This window comes from Bos indicus x Bos taurus, chromosome 8 (assembly GCF_003369695.1).
Source record: "Bos indicus x Bos taurus breed Angus x Brahman F1 hybrid chromosome 8, Bos_hybrid_MaternalHap_v2.0, whole genome shotgun sequence".
Lineage (NCBI taxonomy): Eukaryota > Metazoa > Chordata > Mammalia > Artiodactyla > Bovidae > Bos > Bos indicus x Bos taurus.
The window spans coordinates 9,918,435-9,943,090 of record NC_040083.1 but is presented as its reverse complement, the minus strand read 5'-3'; the positions used below and the strand labels follow the sequence as shown (position 1 = coordinate 9,943,090).

The 24,656-nt window shown below is 44.2% G+C and overlaps 1 protein-coding gene across 1 annotated transcript in view; it reads left to right on the top strand.

The window, feature by feature from the left end:
• The first annotated feature begins 8,671 nt into the window (after window positions 1-8,671).
• The window catches only part of EXTL3 (exostosin like glycosyltransferase 3), a 131,821-nt gene continuing 115,836 nt past the window's right edge, over window positions 8,672-24,656 (top strand). Inside the window, exon 1 of the mRNA XM_027549027.1 lies at window positions 8,672-8,772. The gene's annotated coding sequence lies outside the window, so the exon portion shown is untranslated. The remainder of the gene's footprint in view (window positions 8,773-24,656) is intronic.

Below are 24,656 nucleotides of genomic sequence, written 5' to 3'. Positions count from 1 at the left end.
ACATTAAAAAAATTTCTTCCCCACTCATGCCTAAAATCCTATCCGTGATGATTCATACCTGTTGTTAACACCTGGTGCCTGGAAGGGAAAGACACCTGGCTGTTTACTTCCTAATTTTGCCTGGCAGTGGCCCAGGATTAGGATCATAAAGGGACTTCTGAGTGTACGAATTGGAATGTCTTGCAACTTCTCATAAATGCTGACAAAATTCAGTATGAGGCCTCAAGGCTTTGGGGCAGAGGGAGAAAATCAAAGAGGCTTTCGGTGATTATTTCTTAGGAAGCAGGTTAACACCATGGGCTGGGTTTGACCAAACTTAGGCTAGATCATGGCATTCAACACATGACCCATTGTATACCCTTGTTTGTGTTCAGGTCATGTAAAAGGATGTGAAATAAGGTTGCATGTTGGCATCTATTCCACTCTGTCTTTATTGGGCCATATTTATTATATGGTAGTGATTTGGTAGCTTGACTAAAGCTCTGCTGAGTATTCAAATGACCACTTAACTCTAATCTCCCTTCTTTCCATTTATATCCCATTCTTAGTTTTTATTTATTTATCTTTTGGCTGTACCAAGTGGCATGCAGAATCTTAGTTCCCCGACCAGGAATTGAACTCGTGCCCTCTGCATTGGCACAGACTCTTAATTACTGGATTGTCAGGGAAGTCCCTTAAAAAAATTTTTTTATCTTATCTTCCATTCTTTTCCACTCTTCTCTCAGCCATTTAATATCCACATACCCACAGCGGTCTCCACACCATTTTACTTTCTGAGAATGACTGCATGTGGACATTTATGGGCATCAAATGTGGACCTGTTTTTTATCTCCCTTGGGTAAAGCCCCACCTCTAACTGCAGGCTTCCTGGAGCCTCCTAAGTAACCTCTTCAGGCCCTGCTCCCTTCAGTCCTCCCACTTCCACGGGATAGTCCATCTGAGAAAGTCTGTAATTCAGTGGGGCAAAATAGAAACATCCTGGACACAGGCCAGAGGCTTGAGCTTGAACTCCTGATCCGTCATTTTCCACTTGTAGATGATTCTGTAAGATAAATGGCACCTAGCCAGTTCTACCTTAGTAATAAGATCTGACTATGTGGAGGCAAGAACGTGACGTGTTAACCAATGTTCAGAGCAGAATTATTCACAATAACCCAAAGGTGGAAACAACCCGGATGTGTATTAACATATGAATGGATTAAAAGGTGGTATATTCACACAGTGGAATATTATTCAGCCACAAAAGGAATGGAATTCTGACACACGCCACAACGCGGATGAATTTTGAAAACAGGCTAAGTTGCAGATGCCAGATACAAAAGGACAATTATTGTATGATTGCGTTTATAGACAATACCTAGAATAGGCAAACTCCTGGAGACAGAGTCAATTAGACATTAGATGTTAGTGGAGAGTGGGTAACGTAGAGAGTGGGGAGTTATTGCTTAATAGGCTCAGAGTTTCTGTTTAGGGTGATGAAAAATTATGGAAGTAGTGGTGATGGTTGTATAATTTGTGACTGTCACTAATGCCACCAAATTCTACACTTAAAAATGGTTCACATGGCACATTTTATGTTACATGTATTTTGCCACAATAAAAGATAGTGAAAAGAACAAACCCAAAACCTGGGGGTTTAATAATAAAACTATCAATGTGACTCAAGATTCCTGGCATGGGAAAAGACCCATAGAGCTAGGAAAAGACTAAAAACTCAGGAAAAAAAAGTATTAAGACCTAAAATCAAGCAAACATGGATTGTTTGGGAATGGCAACTTAGATAAAGTGAAGTTACCAGGAGTGGGGAGGCAGATACAGCTGATGAGTAGATGCCAGATCAGAAAAAACCTGTGTCTAGAGTCAACCCAACCCAGGAAAGGGTTTTTAAGCAGAAAGGAACATACATGTATCAGCTTTGCTCATGGGAAAAATCACCCCAGCAAGGGTGGGGGATTATTGTACAAGAACACCATTGAGGAGACTTCCCTGGTGGCCCAGTGGCTAAGAATCCACCTTTCAATGCAGGAGGCACGGGTGCGATCCCTGGTCAGGGAACTAAGATCCTACCTGCTGAGCAGTGGCTACGCCTGTGCGCCACAACTTCTGAAGCCCAAGTGCTTTGGAGCCTGCATGACGCAACTGCGGAGTCCATGTGTCCCAACAAAAGACCCTGCGTGATGCAGCAAAGAGCCTGCGTGCGCCACTGAGCCCTGACATGGCCAAACGAGTGACTGAATTAACAGAAGGACAACACTGAAAGTGTCAACGTCTGGGTCAGGCTGGAGGGCAGGTGCACCGCTAGTCTGCACTGTCAACAGGTCAGAGCCCCTGAGAGCCAGCTGGAGCGACAGGAGACCCAGTAGTTTCTCTTGGCTGTCTTACCTGCCTTCAGCTTGGCTCAGTCGCTCAATCATGTCCAACTCTTTGCAACCCCATGAACCGCAGCACACCAGGCCTCGCTGTCCATCACCAACTCCCGGAGTCCACCCAAACCCATGTCTGTTGAGTCGGTGATGCCATCCAACCATCTCATCCTCTGTCATCTCCTTCTCCTCCTGCCCTCAATCTTTCCCAGCATCAGGGTCTTTTTCAAATGAGTCAGCTCTTCGCATGAGGTGGCCAAAGTATTGGAGTTTCAGCTTCAGCATCAGTCCTCCCAATGAATATTCAGGACTGATCTCCTTCAGGATGGACTGGTTGGATCTCCTTGCAGTCCAAGGGACTCTCAGGAGTCTTCTCCAACACCACAGTTCAAAAGCATCAATTCTTCAGTGCTCAGCTTTCTTCACAGTCCAACTCTCACATCCATACATGACCACTGGAAAAACCATAGCCTTGACTAGACGGACCTTTGTTGGCAAAGTAACGTCTCTGCTTTTTAATATGCTGTCTAATATTCTTGGTCATAACTTTCCTTCCAAGGAGTAAGCGTCTTTTCATTTCATGGCTGCAATCACCATCTGCAGTGATTTTGGAGCCCCCAAAAATAAAGTCTGCCACTGTTTACACTGTTTCTCCAACTATTTGCTATGGAGTGATGTGACTGGATACCATGATCTTTGTTTTCTGAATGTTGAGCTTTAAGCCAACTTCTTCACTCTCCTCTTTCACTTTCATCAAGAGGCTTTTTAGTTCCTCTTCACTTTCTGCCATAAGGGTGGTGTCATCTGCATATCTGAGGTTATTGGTATTTCTCCCAGCAATCTTGATTCCAGCTGTGTTTCATCCAGCCCAGAGTTTCTCATGATGTACTCTGCCCACCTCACACAAGCTTTATCAGCTATAATAGGAGCCCACGTGTGCCTTGCTCTGGGCTCAGCCTCATACCAAGACCCTCAAGTGGGAGAACGACCTTGTGGATGTAAGCCCAGTGACACGACAGCTGGGTGAGCCCCGGAAACTCTCACCTAAACGTCCCTCTTCCTGCCAAGGTCATCTCAGGGCGAACACCCTCAGAAGGGAAATGAAAGAGGGGCGTTTTCCTTCAAGCTGAGAACATTCTGATTGCTTCACTAGTGCCTGTTCTATTTCTCTTACCCAGACTGAGTGAGCCTCTCTCAGCTCGGAAAGGATGCACTTTCTCCTGCTGGGTTTGGTCTCCTTGCCCATTCCCCACCCGCACTGCCCTGGAGGCTGTGTGGGGGCCCAGATTCTCATGGCGCTGCCCCACTGCCCATGGCTCCCCACTCGCATTGCTGCCCAGTTGGAGGCTTTGCTCTAAACCCACAAGGGCTGCCCTTCTGTCTGCTCCCAGAAACGGCTCCTTGGCAGCCTCCCGGCTTTGAGACCCTGAAACCAACTACCTGGCCTCGGTGTTGGGCGTGCTGGCACTCCAACTCTGCTTTCAGTGACCTCCTGTTGATAGCTTGAAATCTACCAAGACCCTCAAGTGGGAGAACGACCTTGTGGAATGTAAGCCCAGTGACACGACAGCTGGGTGAGCCCTGGAAACTCTCACCTAAATGTCCCTCTTCCTGCCAAGGTCATCTCAGGGCGAACACCCTCAGAAGGGAAATGAAAGAGGGGCGTTTTCCTTCAAGCTGAGAACATTCTGATTGCTTGTGGAAGCATTTATGATGTTAAACTCAGCCACTCTGCAGTGGTGCCGAATAGAATCTCAGAGACAGAGTTTTGGGTGAAGTAGAAAATTATAGCTTTATTGCTTCACCTGGCAAAGGGGGACACAGCAGGCTCATGACCTGAAAATCTGTGTGTCCCTACCCAGGAGGATTTGGTGAGGAGTTTTATAGCAATGGTACAAGGGCGGGGTTGTTGATAAGGATCTGGGTTTGTGCAGGGTCTAAGTTCCTTTGATCTGGCCTTAGAGGATCCCCTAATGAGCTTTTTGATTCCCGAGGTTATCAAACTGTGACCTTCTCTCTGGCATGAAGGATGCTTCAAGTAGTTAGCATTTCCTGTTTGTTCAGGTCTCTAGTTCTGCAGAAGAGCTCAAAGATATTGCTAAGTGTATCCCTTAGGGTGGAACTGGGATTCTATACCAAGGCTGCACTCTTGTTTCTTGGCCTCTCCTCCCTTATCTCTGCAGCCTCTCCCTTCCCTGATTAGCAGCTATTTGAACCTGCCCTTTGGAGAAGGAAATGGCAACCCACTCCAGTACCCTTGCCTGGAAAATCCGATGGACGGAGAAGCCTGGTAGGCTACGGTCCATGGGGTCGCAAAGAATCAGACATGACTGAGTGACTTCACTTCACTTCACTTTGGGATTCAAGGAAGGTCATGGAGGCTAGGGCTTTCCTGATAGCTCAGTTGGTAAAGAATCCGCCTGGAATGCAGGAGACCCTGGTTCGATTCCTGGGTCGGAAAGATCCGGTGGAGAAGGGATAGGCTACCCACCCCAGTATTCTTGGGCTTCCCTGGTGGCTCAGCTGGTAAAGAATCCGCCTGCAATGTGGGAAATCTGCGTTCAGTCCCTGGGTTGGGAAGATCCCCTGGAGAAGGGAAAGACTACCCACTCCAGTATTCTGGCCTGGAGAATTCCATGGACTGTATAGTCCATGGGGTCACAAGGAGTCAGACAGGACTGAGCGACTTTCCCTTTCATGGAGGCTGAAGCCTATTTCCTACAAACAAGAAAGGAGGACACAGAAAGTTTTCTATGCCCAAGAGCCCCACAGGCTTCTGCTCAGTTTTATTTACATCTGCAAACACCATGAATTAGAGCTTTTCTTTCTGAAGAGTCAGTTGTTTTTATCAGTATACCTCCAATTGGACTTCTGGTTCCTTTAAAAGAATTAACAAACAAATAGATGGAACTGGAGGTGTTAGGGCTTTGTTCTCTTAGACATCTTCTGGGTCCCCATCATCTCCAAAAGCAGGAGGCAGAACTCAGTAATGATTTTAAGCTTATGAAACCATGTAGTGAGATGAATTGGGAGAGGCTGGCTCAGCTCAGGAAGACTGGATCAGTCCTTCCAATGAATATTCAGGACTGATTTCCTTTAGGATGGACTGGTTGGATCTCCGTGAAGTCCAAGGGACTCTCCAAGAGTCTCCTCCAACACCACAGTTCAAAAGCATCAATTCTTCGGCACTCAGCTTTCTTTATGGTCCAACTCTTGAAAAACCATAGCTTTGATTAGACAGACCTTGTTGGCAAAGTAATGTCTCTGCTTTTTAATACTCTGTCTAGGTTGGTCATAGCTGTTCTTCCAAGGAGCAAGTGTCTTTTAATTTCATGGCTGCACTCACCATCTGCAGTGATTTTGAAGCCCAGGAAAATAAAGTCTGTTACTGTTTCCATTCTTTCCCCATCTATTTGTCATGAAGTGATGGATGATTTTAGGAACAGATTTTATGATCTCAATCCTTGCATCTCCTCATATCTAAAGAAGCACTAAATCCATTCATGGTGACATCAGATCCTCATGACTAGCAAAAAACCTTTTGTAAAATGAGTGCTTAATGGTATTGAACTCCCCCTTCACCAAAACCTTATATATTGACCTCCCCCCACTACTTCTTTGGAGCAGTCTCTCAGAGCTATCTGAGATGCTGCCTCTTGGGCTGCAGTCCTCATTTTGCCCCCAATAAAACTTAACAGCTCTCAAGCTGTACATCTTTTTTAGTTGACATCCCCAAGCTGAGGCTCTTATTGGCCTCCTGAACGAAAGTTGAGTTCTTCACAGGAGGGTGTTTGTGTGTGTTTTCCAGTGATGAGATCCTGCTTACAGTTCTCCACCCACAGCCTCTCTGACCTTGTTCTTGAGGCACAAATGCAAGAGATGGTGCCTTCCTCCCTGGGCACATGGACAAGCCCTTCCTGCAGGAGGTCAGACACATCTGATCTACTATCTGTGAAGCTAAAGGCTATCTTCTTCCATTAATATCTCTGATTCCACTGGGAAAGCCTGAATGGTGTTAGAGGACAGAGAGAAGAATGCTGTAATCAGTTTAGTTTTACTGTGTTCAAGTTGACAGGGTTTTGATATGTTTGAGACTGTATGCTGCTGCTGCTGCTGCTAAGTCGCTTCAGTCGTGTCTGACTCTGTGCAACCCCATAGACGGCAGCCCATCAGGCTTCCCCGTCCCTGGGATTCTCCAGGCAAGAACACTGGAGTGGGTTGCCATTTCCTTCTCCAATGCATGAAAGTGAAAAGTGAAAGTGAAGTCGCTCAGTTGTGTCTGACTCTTAGCGACCCCATGGACTGCAGCCTACCAGGCTCCTCCATCCATGGGATTTTCCAGGCAAGAGTACTGGAGTGGGGTGCCATTGCCTTCTCCGTTGAGACTGTATACAGGATTACTAAATAAAAAAGACTGAGTGCAGAAGAATTGATGCTTTTGAATTGTGGTGCTGGAGAAGCCCTTGAGAGTCCCTTGGACAGCAAGGAGATCAAACCGGTCAATCCTAAAGGACATCAACCCTGAATATTCATTGGAAGGACTGATGCTGAAGGTCCAATACTTTGGCCACCTTATACGAAGGGCCAACTCATTAGAAAAGACCCTGATGCTGGGAAAGATGGAAGGCAAAAGGAGAAGAGGGTGGCAGAGAATGAGATGGTTAGATAGCATCACCGACTCAATAGACATGAGTTTGAGCAAACTCCAGGAGATAGTGGAGGATAGGGAAGCCTGGCGTGCTGCCATCCATGGGGTCGCAAAGGATTGGACATGACTTGGTGACTGAACAACAAACTCCTCACCGCTCCCAGAAGGAATCAATCCTGCCAATACCTTGATCTCAGACTTTCAGCCTTTAGAACTGTGAGACAATAAATTCTGTTGCTTAGGCCAGTCAGTGGTAGTTTTAGCTCTAGTAAACTAATACACTCCCCTAATAAATTTACTTTTCTTTTGTGCCCCATCAGGGTTTGCAGATAAGCAAAACTGTAAAACCTCAGAATTTTTTCTTTATCATGTAAAGTGAAGGGAAACTAAAATACTGCATTTCCATCCAAAATTAGAACTAGTCCCCCACAAGTTAGAAATGTTTAAAAAGTTATTTAGTAAAGATAAAACAACCTTGCATGCATGCTCAGTCTTTCAACTTGTTGGGACCCTATGAACTATAGCCTGCCAGGCTCCCGGGTCTATGGGATTTTTCAGGCAAGAATACTAGAGGGGCCATTTCCTCGCCAAGGGATCTTCCTGACCCAGGGATCGAACCTGCATCTCCTGCATTGGCAGGCAGGTTCCTTACCACTGAGCCACAAGGGAAGCCTTAAGACATATTAAACTCTATATACATTGTTTCCAAGGTTCTTTTCACATTTGGTAACACATATATTTTCACATACAATCACAGGCCATGTGCTTTCTTGGGTTCTGTTTTTAACATTATTTGATAGAAATATTTCTAGTTAGTGATGATATTCATATTTTTATTTAAGTAGCTACATATTATTTTTTTAAAAGATGGTATTAGCTCAGATGGCAAAGACTCTGCCTGCAATGCAGGAGAGCTGGGTTCGATCCCTGGGCCGAGGTTGTTTTATTAAATAAGTGAGCAACTACCACACACGTATTATTTTTATGCCTTTCACGTATTTTTAGCTGTTTGTTACTTTCTAATTTGTCACTGTGAATATTTTTGTAGAATTTATTTTTACCCCACTTGAACTGTTTCCTTGAGGGGTATGCAAGAAGAAAGACAATTCTGTAGTTTATGTTCCGTATTACCGTTATTCTCTAGACAGATTGAGCTGATCTGTGGTTTCACCAGAACTAAAAACTGTGTAGGTTTTTCCATAATCTTCATGTCACTTAGTTTCATGATTTTAAAATTACTTTTCCTAACTTAAAAAGCTTTTCCGAGACTAACAGTTGCTTAGTTTTTCACTTATATCACTACCCGGGAGGGGGCCCTAGGCACTTTGAAAGCATCATTTATTTTCATCTTTGAGACGTGCAGCAATAGGCAACCAGTACTAGCTCCCTGTGGTCCCCCTGAGCGCCCGGCGCCTCCCCTGCCTCGGCCGGTTCCCGCACACGGTCCCCGCCGGCCCTGGGTTAGTTCTCGGACGCGCCCGCCAGGGGTCAGCGCAGGCTCGGCGGCGGGCTCCGGCTTCCCACAATGCACCGGGCGCTGGGGTCTGGAGGTGACCGAGCTGCGGCTGCGGCGGCCGAGCCCCGAGGGTTTGCAGGCGGCCTAGGGGCGGGGCGTCAAGGGGGCGGGGCACTATAGGGCGGGGCCAGAGCCGCAGCTGTGGCCTCGGTCGCCCGCAGCTGAGCCTTTCCTGCGGGCAGCGCCTGGGCTCCGGTCGCTTGCTTCCCGGCGTCAGAGACCTATCCACCTGGCGCTGTAGCAAGGTAGTGGGGGGCTCTTCCGGGCCATCATATTTTTTCTTGGTGGTGGGGTGGGCTGTGAAATCTTAACTGTTGCCAACCGGAGAAGCCCTAACGTTGCTAAAATTTAGGGATGGAGCAACCAGTTTCGCTTCGAATAATTTAAAACTCTTGTTTCTGTCCCATTCTCCCGGTGCCCTCCAGTCTCCGCTGGGCTTTGGGAAGCCTGATTTGGGGTGCCCGTGCCAGGGTAATTTCAAACTCTAGGTTCATCTCTCATGCCTTATGTAGGGATGCTAACTAGCGGGTGGGGTTAGAATGCGTGAGAACTTTTATGGGTGTAGGCTGGTTTCTTCAGATGTGTGCCTATGTAAAAACTCCTGAAAAATTAGATGTACTTGGTGTGAGTAGGGATCCTGAGTCCTCGCTTTTTCAGGGAGTTAGAGGCGTCTGTCTCGTGCCCGCCTCCGCCACCACGTAGCCACCAGGAGGTAGCAATCCTGGGATCTAAGCCAGTGGGTGCCCTCAAATTCTACACCCCAGGACACTGCTTCCTAACGGTCCGTGCCGCCGCACCCCGGAGCTCCTCAGCACAGCTGACCCTCCTTTGGAGATCCAAGCTTTTCAAAAAAGTCAAGTTTGGCAGACACAAAGCGCTGGAATATGCGGGCACCTGGGACAGCTTAAGCTTGTTGGAGGTCTGTCGTCCTCAGCCTGTTTCTTGGTCACACTGCATGGCTCAACCCAGTCGGTCTACTTTCTGTTACCCCAGTGCTCCCCTTGGTAAAAATGCCGATCTGAAGTAATCCCAGTGAAAAACCTGCAAGTCTAAAGTGACTCCACCTTTCCCCACTTCTAAAGGCTTAGAAAAGCTCTTTAGTGCCCTGATCCTTAACTTCAGTGCAAAATCATAGTTTTAAAGGTTTATTTTTCTTTAAAACCCTCACCCAGTAAATATCAACTGGTTGATTTTACTTGTGAAATCCAAGCAGTTTCATTTATTGGTTAGTAATAAAGATCGTAACTAGGAAAACTTATCAAAATGAGAAATTCATTCAGATGACCGTAATTAACAAAGTAGCTGATAACAAAAGGCAGATGGGAAATCAAGTAAGCTTGGGTCTAAAACATTTCTGCCTCTGAGAAGTTTGGAAAGATAAACTTTCCTTCTAAAAGTAGAAGGAACACAGATTCCCCCACCCCTTTTTTTTAGACTAGACAGACCTCTTAATTTGAGATAATCAAAAATAAGAAAGCTCTTTCAAAGTGCTAGCACCTCACCTGTGTCCACCCAAGGAAAGAAGTTAAGTCTAGGAGTTGTTAGGATTCTAAATCTTTAAGTAGAAGTTCTTAATGATCCTTAACACCATGTCTGGGTACGTTCCTCCAGAAGTGTCAGTTCTCCATCAAATATAAAATTATAAATTTCTCATTATGTATAATATTTTCTATTTGGAAAATATTTTCCATATCTAACGTTAACATTTACTTAAAAGCATTGTGCATTTGTGAGTAAAATGGTACAAATCTTTAAAAGGTTAAAAGCAAGAGAAAAAATAGTCTTAGCTAGACTACGTCAGTGATTCTCACCCTGAGGTCCTCAGTTAGTGGCAATAAACTCTAGACATAAAAATCAAAATCTGGGGAAACTTCCCTGGTGGTCCAGTGGTTAAGAATCTACCTTGCAATGTAGGGGAGGCAAGTTTGATCATTGGGGGAGCTAAGATCCTACATGCCTTGCAACAACTAAGCCTGAGCATCACAGCTACTGAACTTACTCGATGCAGCCAAATAAATAAATTTTAAAAATTCAACAATAAAATCAAGTCATTAATAATTAATTAATAATTGCCAACACCTATAAGAACTAGACTGCACCATTTGAAGCTTAAAAGGAGCTGATTAATGGTGGCTCAGGTGGTAAAGCATCCCCCTACAGTGGAGGAGAGACAGGTTCAATCCCTGGGTTGGAAAGATCCCCTGGAGAAAGAAATGGCAACCCACTCCAGTATTCTTGCCTGGGAAATCCCATGGACATAAGGATCCTGGAGGGCTATAGTCCATTGGGTTGCAGACTTAATAACCTCAGATATGCAGATGACACCATCCTTATGGCAGAAAGCAAAGAAGAACTAAAGATGATGAAAGTGAAAGAGGAGAGTGAAAAATTTGGCTTAAAGCTCAACATTCAGAAAACTAAGATCGTGGCAAATAGATGGGGAAACAGTGGGAGACTTTATTTTTGGGGGCTCCAAAATCACTGCAGATGGTGTCTGCAGCCATGAAATTAAAAGACACTTACTCCTTGGAAGGAAAGTTATGACCAAGAATATTAGACAGCATATTAAAAAGCAGAGACGTTACTTTGCCAACAAAGGTCCATCTAGTCAAGGCTATGGTTTTTCCAGTGGTCATGTATGGATGTGAGAGTTGGACTATAAAGAAAGCTGAGTGCCAAAGAATTGATGCTTTTGAACTGTGGTGTTGGAGAAGACTCTTGAGAGTCCCTTGGAGTGCAAGGAGATCCAACCAGTACATCCTAAAGGAAATCAGTCCTGAATATTTATTGGAAGGACTGATGTTGAAGCTGGAAACTCCAATACTTTGGCTACCTCATGTGAAGAACTGACTCACTTGAAAAAACCCTGGTCCTGGGAAAGATTGAGGGCAGGAAGAGAAGGGGACGACAGAGGATGAGATGGTTGGATGGTATCACCAACTCAATGGACATGAGTTTGAGTAGGCTCCGCGAGTTGGTGATAGACAAGGAGGCCTGGCGTGCTGCATCCATGGGGTCACAAAGAGTCAGACACGACTGAGCGACTGAACTGAACTAAATGCCAGTTCTTTGTTTTCATGCACTGATGAGAAATAGCTTTGGGATGACTTCTTATCAGGCGGTCGTGTCATCATGACTACAAATGTAGAGATCAGAATATTTCTCAGATTCTAGGAAAAGGAAAGCATCTCTCAGAACTGTGCAGACTTGAGGAACTCAAAAGTACCTTGAAAGTACCCTTTGGTTTCCATCCTTCGTGGTGCCAATTTTTAAAAAATGCCCCATTTCATAGTAATACTAATTATTCTCTAATAGTCATGTAGTATGAGACTACAGAAGCAGTTATTCTGATTAACTCAAGAGTTAATCCTGTGTGAACTATTTCAACTTTCTTAAAATAAAAACGCCACCCTGTTTTTATAGTCATCTATTTGTTCAGTAAACAGCCTGGCACTGTGCTAAGACCGGAAGTACAGAGATGAGTCTTCTAAACCCCTGACTTTGAGGAGCTGATATAGTTGGGGAAATCAACAGATGGTTATAATGAAGCATGTGCTTGGCATGGTGATAGATCTCTGCTCCTGGTGCCGTGGGCCTCGAATCTAATCTAGTGGAGCCAGAAAAGTTCTGGAAATGTCAGAAACTAGTAATTAAAGGATGACTGGCTTTAGCTAGGATTGGAGGAAGGGTGCTCTAGGTGGAGGGGACAAGCATTAAGAAGACCATGGGGGTGGGACTTCCCTGGTATTGCAGTAGCTAAGACGTAGTGCTCCCAGTGCAGGGGACTAGGGTTTGATGGCTGGTCAGGGAACTAGATCCCCCATGCCACGACTAAGAGTTTGCATGTCCCAGCTAAAAATACCACGAGCCACAACTGAGGCCTGGTGCAGCCAGATGAATTCGGGGTAAAGTGGCAAGATCGGAGAAATAGACTGAAGAAAGAAAGGCCTGGCAAGGGTGAAGGGTAAAAACCTAAGTGGGAGGGGCAGGCGCCTGTCTGCTTTAGAGAGTTCACTCTGAATCTGTAGTGGAGGAGGGACTCAAGAGGCCAGGGGGCAGGAAGGTGTAGCAAAAGAAAGAAATGAGGAGAGCTTAGCATCTGCAGAATGCATGGCCCTTTCCAGCTCTGTCATCTGTTACTTTGGTTTTCACAACCACCCTTTGCAGTCAGTAAGGTGAGATTCACATCTTCATTTTCTTTTCTTTCTTCTTATTTTAAAAAAATATTTATTTGGCCATATGAACTCTTAGTTGCAGCATGCGAATTCTTAGTTGAGGCATGTGGGATCTAGTTCCCTGACCAGGGACTGAACCCAGGCCCTCTGCATTGTGAGCACAGAGTCTTAGCCACTGTAACCACCAGGGAAGTCCCTACATCTTCATTTTCTAAATTCTTACCTCACTGCTTTGTGCCTCATCCCTGACCCTTATAAAAAACCTGTAAATTAAGTATTATTGACCCACTTACTGACCCACAGTATCCACTTTATAGAAATGGATACTGAGGCAGGGTCAGGCTCAGACCTAGGTCTAATGTAGAAAGCATTACTTATTCCAAACAGCAGGTGGGTCCTTCTCCTCTAGAGAATGAGGCAAGACAACCTTCTGGGCAGATCTGCACCCAGGCAACATCTGTACCTGGGCAACATCTCTCAGCTTGGCAGAAGGGCTGCCGTGCCAGCTCCTTAAGCACTTCCATCTCTGCATTTAAAAGTCCCATTGAACAAAACAGTGTGGTGGTTCATCAAAACAATAAATGTAGAATTACCATGTGATCCAGCAATTCCACTTCTGGGCATACACCCAAAAGAAGTGAATGCAGGGACTCGGGTACTTGTACACTTGTGTTCATGGCAGCGTTATTCACCATAGTCAAAAGGTGGAAATGACTCAGGTGTCCATTGATAGAAGAATGGGTAAACAAAATGTGGTCTGTACCTACAGTGGAGCATTATTCAGACTTACAAGGAAGAAAATTCTGACACAGGCTACAACATGGATTAACTTTGAGGACATCATGTTCAGTGCATTAAGCCAGTCACAAAAGGGAGAATAGTGTGTGATGCTACTTAGACAGTCAGGCTCACAGAGACAGAAAGTGGAATGGTGGTTGCCAGGACAAGCGGAGTAGGGATAGAAAGTTGCTGTTTAATGGGTAGAGAGTTTCAGTTTGGGAAGGTGTAAACAGTTGTGGCGATGGATGGTGGTATGGCTGCACGGCAATGTGAATGTACTTAATGACTCTGAACCGTCCATTTAAAAAAGGATACAATGGTCAATTGTACGTGTATTTTGCAAAAAAATTAAAAAGTCTCATTGGGCAAGTGACTTGCCCAGAGTCACTGAACAAAGCTAAAACATGGCCTCTGCCAGACAGTCATGCCTGGTCATTATAAGGAAGCTCTTTGGGCAAGCAGAGGTGTGATCTCACTTTTTTTTTAAGCAGAAAGAGAAACCAAGTTTTGCATTGTTATCACACTTACTGCAGCAAATTCATAGGACTCCAATCCTTGAAGAAATCTGGGTGCTTAGAACGTGGGGTTTGCTTGCTGGCTTTGTCTAGGTATCAAGGTGGGAAGGCGGTGATAAATGGAGTTTGTTGATTCATTCATTCATTCGATATTGAATATTTGAGAGCTTTCATTGTGTCAAAAACTGTGTCTCCAGTTTCCAATGTTTCTGTCTAGCAATCAGCATCTGCCAGCTCTGTTCTCGGTGCTCTGCCAGTTTCCCTTGGACATAAAGTCCTAAGTTACATAAACCTTCATTGATTCCTGGAAAGGTCAATAGGGAAACAGGTAGAGCTGGAGGGGAGGTGATTTGAGGTGAAGTGGGAGGTGCCAGATGCCTAAGAGAGTTGCGATTCCAGTGAAGAAGCCGCCCAGCCCTAGATGAGTCTCCTGGGGTGTGTCCAGGGGCTGCAGATGCAGAAGCAGTGGGTCCGGCTCATGGACCTCGCCCCTGGCATAGGCCAAGTGTGGGCATTGCCTGTGTATTGTTGGTTTACAGCGTTGTGCTAATTTCTGCTATACAGCAAGGTGACTCAGTTACACACAGTCGTGTCCAACTCTTTGTGACCCCATGGACTGTAGCCCACCAGGCTCCTCTGTCCAAGGGATTTCCCAGGCAAGAATACTGGAGGGGGTTGCCATTTCCTTCTCCAGGGGATCTTCCTGACCCAAGGATCGAGCCCAGGTCTCCTGACATTGGCAGGTCAGGTGGATTCTTTGCCATCTGACACAGGGAAGCCCATACATTCTTTTTTTTAATACTCTTTTCCATTATGGTTTACCCCAGGAGATTGGATGTAGTTTCCTGTGCTATATAGTAGGAGCTTTTTGTCTATCATTCTAAACGTAATAGTTTGCATCTACTAACCCCACACTCCTAGTTCCTCCTTCTCCCTCCCCGGACCCTTGGCAGCCACGAGTCTGTTCTCCGTGTGTGTGAGTCTGTTTCTGTTTGGCAGCTAGGTTTGTTTGTGTCATATTTTCGATTCCACATATAAGTGATATCATATGGTATTTGTCTTTTTCTTTCTGACTGACTTCACTTAATATGATCATCTCTAGGTCCATCTGTGTTGTTGCAAACGGCATCATCTTGTTCTTTTTTTATGGCTGAGTAGTGCTCCGTTGTATCTGTGTACTACATTTTCTTTATCCATTCATCTGTTGATGGACATTTACCTTGTTTCTGTGTCTTGGCTATTGTGAATAGCACTGCTGTGAACACTGGGGTACATGTCTCTTTTTGAATTACAGTTTTATCTGGGTGTATGCCCAGGAGTGAGGTTGCTGGATCTATATGGTTATTATATTTTTAGTTTTCTGAGGAACCTCCATCCTGTTTTCCATAGTGATTGCACCAACTTACTTTCTCACCGACAGTGTAAGAGGATTTCCTTTTCTCCACACCCTCTCCTGCATTTGTTATTTGTAGGCTTTTTAATGATGGCCATTCTGCCCAGGGTGAGGTAGTACCTCACTGTAGTTCTGATTTTCTCTTCTTTGTTAGTGATGCTGAGCATCTTTTCATGTGCCTGTTGTGTGCTAAGTCACGTCAGTAGTGTCTGACTCTTTGCAACCCTATGGACTATAAAGCCTACCGGGTTCCTCTGTCCGTGGGATTCTCCAGGCAAGAATACTGGAGTGGACCAACATGCCCTCCTCCAGGAGATCTTCCGACCCTGGGATCGAACCTGCCTCTCTCACGTTTCCTGCACTGGGAGGTGGGTTAGCGCCACCTGGGAAGCCCGTTGGTCATCTATGTTTCTTCTTTGGAGAAATGTCTGTTAAGGTCTTCTGCTCATTTCTGGTGGATGGTTTGTCTTCTTGGTTGAGTTCTATGAACTCTTTGTATACTTTGGAAATTAAGCCCTTGTCAGTCATGTTATTTAGAAATATTTTCTCTTGTTCTATAGGTTCTCTTTTCTTTTATGGTTTTCTTTGCTGTGCAGAAGCTTGTAAATTTGATTAGGTCCCATTTGTTTATCTTTGCTTTTATTACTATTGCCTTGGCCTTGGGAGACTGACCTGAGAAAACAGTGGTACAATTTTTGTTAGAGAATGTTTTGCCTGTGCTCTCTTTTAGAAGTTTTATAGTATCGTGTCTTATGTTGAAGTCTTCAAGCCATTTTGAGTTTGTTCTTTGTATGGTTTGAGGGTGTGTTCTGACGTCACTGGCTTATATACAGATGTCCAGTTTTCCAACACACTTGCTGAAGAGACTTTTTCCCATTTTATATTCTTGCCTCCTTTGTGGAAGATTAATTGCCTGTAGGTGTGTGAGCTTATTTCTGGGTTCTCTATTCTGTTCCATTGATCTGTATGTCTGTTTTTTTTTTAACCAGTTCCATACTGTTTTGATTACTGTAGCTTTGTAGTATTGTCTGAAGTCTGGGAGAGTTATGCCTCTTGCTTTGTTTATTTGTCAGGATTTGCTTAGGTGGTTCTGGGTCTTTTATAGTACCATGTAAATTTAGATTATTTGCTTTAGTTCTGTGAAAAATATCATGGGTAATTTGATAGAAATCACATTAAATCTCTAAATTGCTTTGAGCAGCATTGCCATTTTAACAATACTAATCCTTCCAGCCCAAGAGCATCATATATCTTTCCATTTCTTTGAATCATCTTTGATTTCTTTTATTAATGTTTTCAAGTTCTCAGTGTACATGTCTTTCACCTCCTTGGTCAGGTTTACTCCTGGGTATTTTATTTTGGTGAGAGTTTAAAAGGTCTTGCTTTTTTTACATTCCCTTTCTGATATTTCATTGTTAGTATAAAGAAATGCAACTGATTCCTGAATGTTATTCTTGTGTCCTGCTACTTAGTCTAATTCATTTATTAACTCTAGTAGTTTTATGTGGAGTCTTTAGGGTTTTCTCTATATAGTGTGGCGCTGCCTGGAGTTTTAACGTCTGCATGGAGGATTAGAGTGATGCCCATAGCAGAAATCCCAAAAAAGTAGATCAAAAAAGCAATACATGGAGACAGGCAGGGGTACAAAAAGAGAGAGTGATGTGGAAGACAGTGCAATCTGGAAAAAGGCCCAAGCTTTATGGACTGACATCCTCATTTTGTGCCCCAAAGGATAAAGCCTGGTTGGCTATTCATAACCATGTGCATAAATGTGACTAGAGCCTATTAAACAATCCAGAGCATTTGGATCTATCTGCTTCCAGGAGATTTGAGGTTTGAATACAAGGTAAAGCATAACTTTATTTATTTGTTAGAGGTATTTTTATTTTATTTTGTCTATTTTTTTCTGTTTGAGGGCTCTCTCTGGTTTCGGAGAGCGGGGCTACTCTCTAGTTATGGTGCTTGGGTTTCTCATGCTGCTCAGTGCAGCCTCAGGGCACGTGGGCTTCAGTAGCTGCGGCTTGCAGGGTTTAGAGCTCAGGCTCAGTAGCTGTGGTGCACTGGCTTAATTGTCCTGAGGCATGTGGGAGCTTCCCAGATCAGGGATCAAACTGGTGTCCCCTGCATTCCAAAGCACGTTCTTAACCACTGGCCCACCAGGTTAGCCCAAAGCATAACTTTAAAAATAAGGCTCTGGGATAGTTTAGTGAAACAAGCAGTAGATTTGTAATGATGAGGGGAGGAAGGGCACATTAGGAGAGGCAGGGAGCCTGGCCTGTAGGAGACACACTGTGCATCAGAGCCTTTTTTCAAAATATAAAACGAAAATGGTCCTCGCAGCAGGGTGGAAGTTGGTCCTACTGGGCATCTGAGATGAGATACTTTGGCACAGTGTTTGGTTTTACGTTTCTTGGAAGTCATGATGTAAAGGAAGCAGGTACGGTTACATCATTTGATTATTCTGGCAAGATAAAGTATACAGATTCCACTCTAGAGGAGAGCTTTTTTTCCCTGGAACTAAACTCGGGGAAGGATTTACCTCATGGGTTCCCTGAAATACAGTCTCGAAGCTGTGGACAATATCTTCAATAATGTTTTGTGGTTAGCTCTGAAGGTGTCATGCAGATGAATGGATTTTACTTTTGGTAGAAACCATCTGGAGTCAGCGCTGAGCATGAAAAGTATTTTTCTGTTATGATGCTGTAGCGGTGGGATTCCCGGACAGTCACTTTCAGGAAGTTCCCTAAGGATGAGTCATCAGAGGGACCTGGAGAAGAGGGGGCTGAATTGGACACCTGAGCAGGAAAAGATCTAATTGTCCTTTGAGCTTGGTCATTTGTACTGTTCTCACAAGGTAGAGGATCTCTTGGCAGGAAACCAGAGCTAAGTGGTCCAACAGGCATTTAAGCTTTGAAGGAAGAATAGAATGAGTCCTGTGCCAATCTTGACACAAGACGGCAGACTCTGGGGATCGTCATTCCTGCTTCTGGTCAACTACCAAGCCCTCAAACACTAAACAGGAGGTTGTGCTGTGGTGCAAAGGGCATGGTCCTTGAAGTCAGATAAAGCTGCTTTAAATCCTAGCTCTGCTGCTTGCTGGCTATGTGATTTCACCAACTCCTTAATTTTTCTGCTCTTCAATGGGATATTAATATCTGCCTTGTATGAGTCATTTTACTGATCAGAGATAAGATATATAAACAGTCATAAACAACGATAATGCTGCTGCTGCTGCTAAGTCACTTCAGTTGTGTCCGACTCTGTGCGACCCCATAGATGGCAGCTCACCAGGCTCCCCCGTCCCTGGGATTCTCCAGGCAAGAACACTGGAGTGGGTTGCCATTTTCCTTCTCCAATGCATGAAAGTGAAAAGTGAAAAGTGAAAGTGAAGTCGCTCAGTTGTGTCCGACTCTTAGCTACCCCTGCAGCCTACCAGGCTCCTCCGTCCACGGGATTTTCCAGGCAAGAGTACTAGAGTGGGTTGCCACTGAAGCAACGATAATAGTAGTAAGCAATTTTGTCAGTTATTATTATGTTTATTATCAAGATATTCGATGTCATGTTTATTCCAACTTAAAAATCCATAGTATCATTCAGGTTTTTCCAATTTATTCAAATAATGACTGCAACTCCCCTCCCCCCTTTTAAAAAAACTATGTATTTCTTCAGGGCCCTCGAGCACGTCTCTAGTTGTACCGTGTGGGTTCAGTAGTTGTGGTGTGTGGGATCTCAGTTCCCCAAGCAGGGATCAAACCCACGTCCCCTGCGTTATGGGGCAAATCCCTAAGCCTGGATCACCAGGGAGGTACATCCCAAACTTCCAGCAGAGGAGCCTCTTGTCTGTCAGGTCAGGTGCTCAGTCGTGTCTGACTCTTTGAGACCCCATGGACTGCAGCGCGCCAGGCTTCCCTGTCCATCACCAACTCCCAGAGCTTGCTCAAATTCGTGTCCATCGAGTCGGTGATGCCATCCAACCATCTCACCTCTGTCGTCCCCTTCTCCTCCCGCCCTCAATCTTCCCCAGCATCAGGGTCTTTTCTGGTGAGTCAGTTCTTCACATCAGCTGGCCAAAGTAGTGGAGTTTCAGTTTCAGCATCAGGCCTTCCAATGAATATTCATTCAGGACTGATTTCCTTTAGGATGGACTGGTTTGCTCTGCTTGCAGTCCAAGGGACTCTGAAGAGTCTTCTCCAATACCACAGTTCAAAAGCATCAATTCTTTGGTTCTCAGCTTTCTTTATGGTCCAAATCTCACATCCATACATGACTACTAGAAAAATCATAGCTTTGACTAGATGGACCTTTGTTGGCAAAGTAATGTCTCTGCTTTTTAATATGCTGCCTAGGTTTATCATAGCTTTTCTTCCAAGGAGTGTCTTTTAATTTCATGGCTGTAGTCACCATCTGCAGTGATTTTGGAGCCCAAGAAAATAAAGTTTGTCACTATTTTCATTGTTTCCCCATCTGTTTACCATGAAATGATGGGACCAGATCCCATGATCTTCATTTTTTCAATGTTGAGTTTTAAGCCAGCTTTTTCATTTTCCTCATTAAGAGGCTCTTTAGTTCCTCTTCACTTCCTGCCATAAGGGTGGTGTCATCTGCATGTCTGAGGTTATTGATATTTCTCCCAGCAATCTTGATTCTAGCTTGTGCTTCATCCAGGCCGGCATTTCGAATGATGTATTCTGCATATAAGTTAAATAAGCAGGGTGACAGTATACAGCCTTGACATACTCCTTTCCTGATTTGGAACCAGTTTGTTGTTCCATGTCCAATTCTAACTGTTGCTTCTTGACCTGCATACAGATTTCTCAGGAGGCAGGTCAGGTGGTCTGGTATTCCCATCTCTTGGAAAATTTTCCATAGTTTGTTGTGATCCACACAATCAAAGGCTTTGGCATAGTCAATAAAGCAGAAATAGATGTTTTTCTGGAACTCTCTTGCTTTTTCTATGATCCAATGGATGTTGGTAATTTGATCTCTGCTTCCTCTGCCTTTTCTAAATCCAGCTTAAACATCTGAAAGTTCTCAATTCATGTACTGTTGTAGCCTGGCTTGGAGAATTTTGAGCATTACTTTCCTGGTGTGTGAGATGAGTGCAATTGTGTGGTAGTTTGAACATTCTTTGGCATTTCCTTTCTTTGTGATTGGAATGAAAGCTGACCTTTTCCAGTCCTGTGGCCACTGCTGAGTTTTCCAAATTTGATGGCATATTGAGTATAGCACTTTCACAGCATCATCTTTTAGGCTTTGAAATAGCTCAGCTGGAATTCTGTCACCTCCACTAGCTTTGTTCATAGTGATGCTTCCTAAGGCCCACTTGACTTCACACCCCAGGATGTCTGGCTCTAGGTGAGTGATCACACCATCGTGGTTATCTGCGTCATTAAGATCTTTTTTGTATAGTTCTTCTGTATATTCTTGCTACCTCTTCTTAATATCTTCTGCTTCTGTTAGGTCCATACCATTTTTTTTAAATTTAAATTTATTTATTTTAATTGGAGGCTAATTACTTTACAATATTGTATTGGTTTTGCCATACATCAACATGAATCCGCCACGGGTGTACACGTGTTCCCCATCCTGAACCCCCCTCCCACCTCCATACCATTTCTGTTCTTTATGGTGCCCATCTTTGCATGAAATGTTCCCTTGGTATCTAATTTTCTTGAACAGATCTCTAGTCTTTCCCATTCTATTGTTTTCCTCCATTTCTTTGCATTGATCACTGAGGAAGTCTTTCTTATCTCTCCTTGCTGTTCTTTGGAACTCTGCATTCAAACGAGTATATCTTTCCTTTTATCCTTTGCCTGTGAGATTAGATTAGATTAGATTTGATTAACTCTTGTCTATAGTAACTGACAATAATGATGTTTACCTCTTTTTTTTTTAAGTTTCCTCTTTTTTTAAAAAAAGTTCTTTTTGGCTGTGCAGGGTCTTCATTGCTGTGCAGGCTTTTTCTAGTTGCAGAGAGTGGGGGCTACTCTCTAGCTGAAACGGCTTCTTATTGTGGGGGCTTCTCTCGCTGCAGGAGTACCAGCTCTAGAGCACAGGCTCCGTAGTTGTGGCGCACGGGCTTAGTTTCTCCGCAGCATGTGGAGTCTTCCTGGATTCCCTGAGCCACCAGGGAAGCGCTCATGTTTACCTCTGAACAGGCATTATGCTGAGTGCTCTACAGACATTATTTTATTTATTCTTCACAGCAACTCTCTGCAGTACGTATCACCTGTCACCTGTAGGTGCTCAACGAACGTTGTCCACTAGTATTACTGGTATCAGTTTTAATAATAAACTGATGACATAAAAGAGAAGAGGACATCTTTGCCATGGGAATCGGTGCCTTTAATACACAGGGCAAATCTGGCCCATCGCCTGCTTTTGTACAGTTGGTGGGCTAAGCATGGGTTTTACATACTTAAAGGGTTGAAAACAAATTAAAATAAGAATACTATTTCATGGTAAGGACTTCCCTCGTGGCCCAGTGGTTACAACTTTGCCTCCAGTGTGCAGGGTGCAGGTTCCATCCCTGGGTGGGGCGCTAAGATCCCACTTCCCTTGTGGCCAAAAAAAACAACAAAAAAAAGTAAGACAGAAGTAAGATTGTAGCAAATTACAATTAAGACTTTAAAAATGGTCCACATCTAAAAATCTACATCTAAAGTCCACATCTTTAAAAATAAATAAATAAACGAGAGCTTCCCTGGTGGCTGGTAAAGAATCCGCCTGCCAGTGCAGGAGACAGATTTGATCCCTGGTCCGGGAAGATCGCACATGCCTCGGGGCAGCTAAGCCTGTGCACCCCAAGTGCAGAGCCTGGGCACTAGAGCCAGCGCTCTGCAACGAGAGAAGCTTGCGCACCGCAACGAAGAGTAGCCCCCGCGCACCGCAACGAAGAGTAGCCCCCACTCACCGCAACTAGAGAAAAGCCCCTGCAGCAACAAAGACCCAGCACAGCCAAAAATAATTGCATATGAATACATAAATGAATGATTTTTTTTTAAAGAATAATATTTCATGAGAAAATTATATGAAAGTCAAATTTCAGTGTCCGTAAATGAAGTTTTATTGGAACACAGCCAGGCCCTTTGGTTTACACATTGTCTACATCCGCTTTGCGGCTGGAGCATCAGAATCAAGGACCTGTGACCCAACCAAAGCTGAAACTATTTACCCTGTGGCCCTTTACAGGAAGGGCCCTTTTCTGACCCCTGATTTAGAGGAAGACCTCCAGAGGCAGTTTTGGTGGGGAAGCTCACTCAACCTCAGGATAAGCCAGACTGCCCGGGGTGAACATTAAGAAGGGGAATCTAGGAGCAAAACTCCCATCGGCCTCATATTTGTACAGGGGACAAAGGGACTACTGTTCTGTTCCCCTGCCAGCATGGACGGGTGGAGGAGGGAAAAGAGGGCTTGGGTCAAGCCTTCTGTATACAAGTTCTAATCAGGAGCTGGAACTTTGTGAAGGAGCTAAGAAATCTGGGATCTGTGAGCTGTTCATTTTTATGCTTTTTGCAGTTTGCTTTTTGTTTTGTATTTGTTTACTTTTCCCTTTGTGCTTAGGGGAAATTCTTTTTCAACAATTCTAATCTTATCTAATCTAAGCCAAGGGAAAAAATGATTGATTCACACCTGGGCTGGGATAAAGTTCAAACTTCTTAACTGCTCTTAAAACCAGCCCAGACGCTGGTCCCTTCTCACTTGCACAGGTTCATCTTCTGACCTCTCCCCACACCCTGTGTTCCATAATGCAGCCCACAGCCCCAGAAGTAAGCCTGTTCTTTGTCTCATTTTTTTCTTTTTTTTTTAATGTTCTGCTATTCCCTCTGCTTCCCACTCTTCCACACCTTCCCTGACTGGAGAAATCCTCATCCTTCGAGACTCCACTGAAACGTCACCTCCTCCAGGAAGCCTTCCTGGCTCTGCCCATCCTGGAAGAGATGACAACATCCACCTTTTGGCCTCCTTTGCCTCCTATCACAGCACCTGTCACTCTATATTGGCATTGTTCCCGAGTCTGTGCCTCCTTCAAGGTTAGGAATGATGTGATATTAGTTTGTCACCTTGCTTCTAGCACGTGGTAACCTAGACGTGTGAAAGCTGAGGAGAGTCAGAGTGCTCTGAAGGGCCAGGAGGTAAGAACTTTCCAGCTTAAGAACCTGGAAATGTTAGGTCAGAAATGGGGTAGATAGGGACTTCCCTGGTGGTCCAGTGGTTAAGAAGCTCTCTTGCATTGCAGGGGGTACAGGTTCAATCCCTGGTCAGGGAACTAAGATCCTACCTCCCACAGGGCAACTAAGCCTGCATGCCATAACTAAGGAGTCTGCGTGCTACAACGAGAGATCCCACATGCCACAACGAAGATCCAATGAAGCCGAATAAATAAACAAATACTTAAAAAAAATAAGAAAAACAAATGTGGCAGAAATGAAAACCAGGCAAGGAAGGCCTTAGAGAGCAAAGTGCTGCCTGTTTTTTTTGTTTGTTTGTTTGTTTTTTCTTTATAACGAATATTGAATAATTTAGTAGGAAATCACCTCAGCTCTGAAAGACCAAAAAACCAAAACACTATTCAGAGTGTTTACATCATACCTCTCTGAAGACAGAGGTAATTGTGATTCAGAAAAGACATTTCAGGAGGGCCTGAGACAAATATGGTCCAAAAACTTTGTTGAGATGAAACTAAATATAAGGATAAAAGTTGAAACTATAAATGACTAATGTGATTCGTAGAGGAGGCCTTCAAATACAGTTATCTCTCACATGAGCTCTTAGCATTCTCAACTGAAACTTTTGTCTTGATACTGGAAAGGACCTTATCTAGTGGCCTCTTGGTATTTGGTATTTATTCAACCCAGTGGTTGTATCTGGTCTTAACAGCATTGTTCCGGTCACTTCAATCTCTTAATTAGATGGTCACTGAGATCTCGAGACCTTTATTTTGCAAGCACAGTTTGAGTTTTGTGTTTTAGACCCAGATTCATTATCATATTCCAGCCTGCTGAATCTTATCGGGCACTCCAGATGCTGTCGTGTCATTTTGTGAGAATTGCCTGTGGTTTCTGTCCACCAGATTGGCAGTTAACTCTGCAGAAAACCTGCGGATCCTATCAGCAAACTGAAAAGTTCCTCTTTTAGGTCAGTGATGAAAACTATCCCAGTACACCCTAACGTTTTTTAATGTATGAAAGAGACCGTTTATAAATCAGTTGCCTCAGTATAAGCCAATACTTACTTTCAGATTCTATCCTTTCCTTGATGTACCC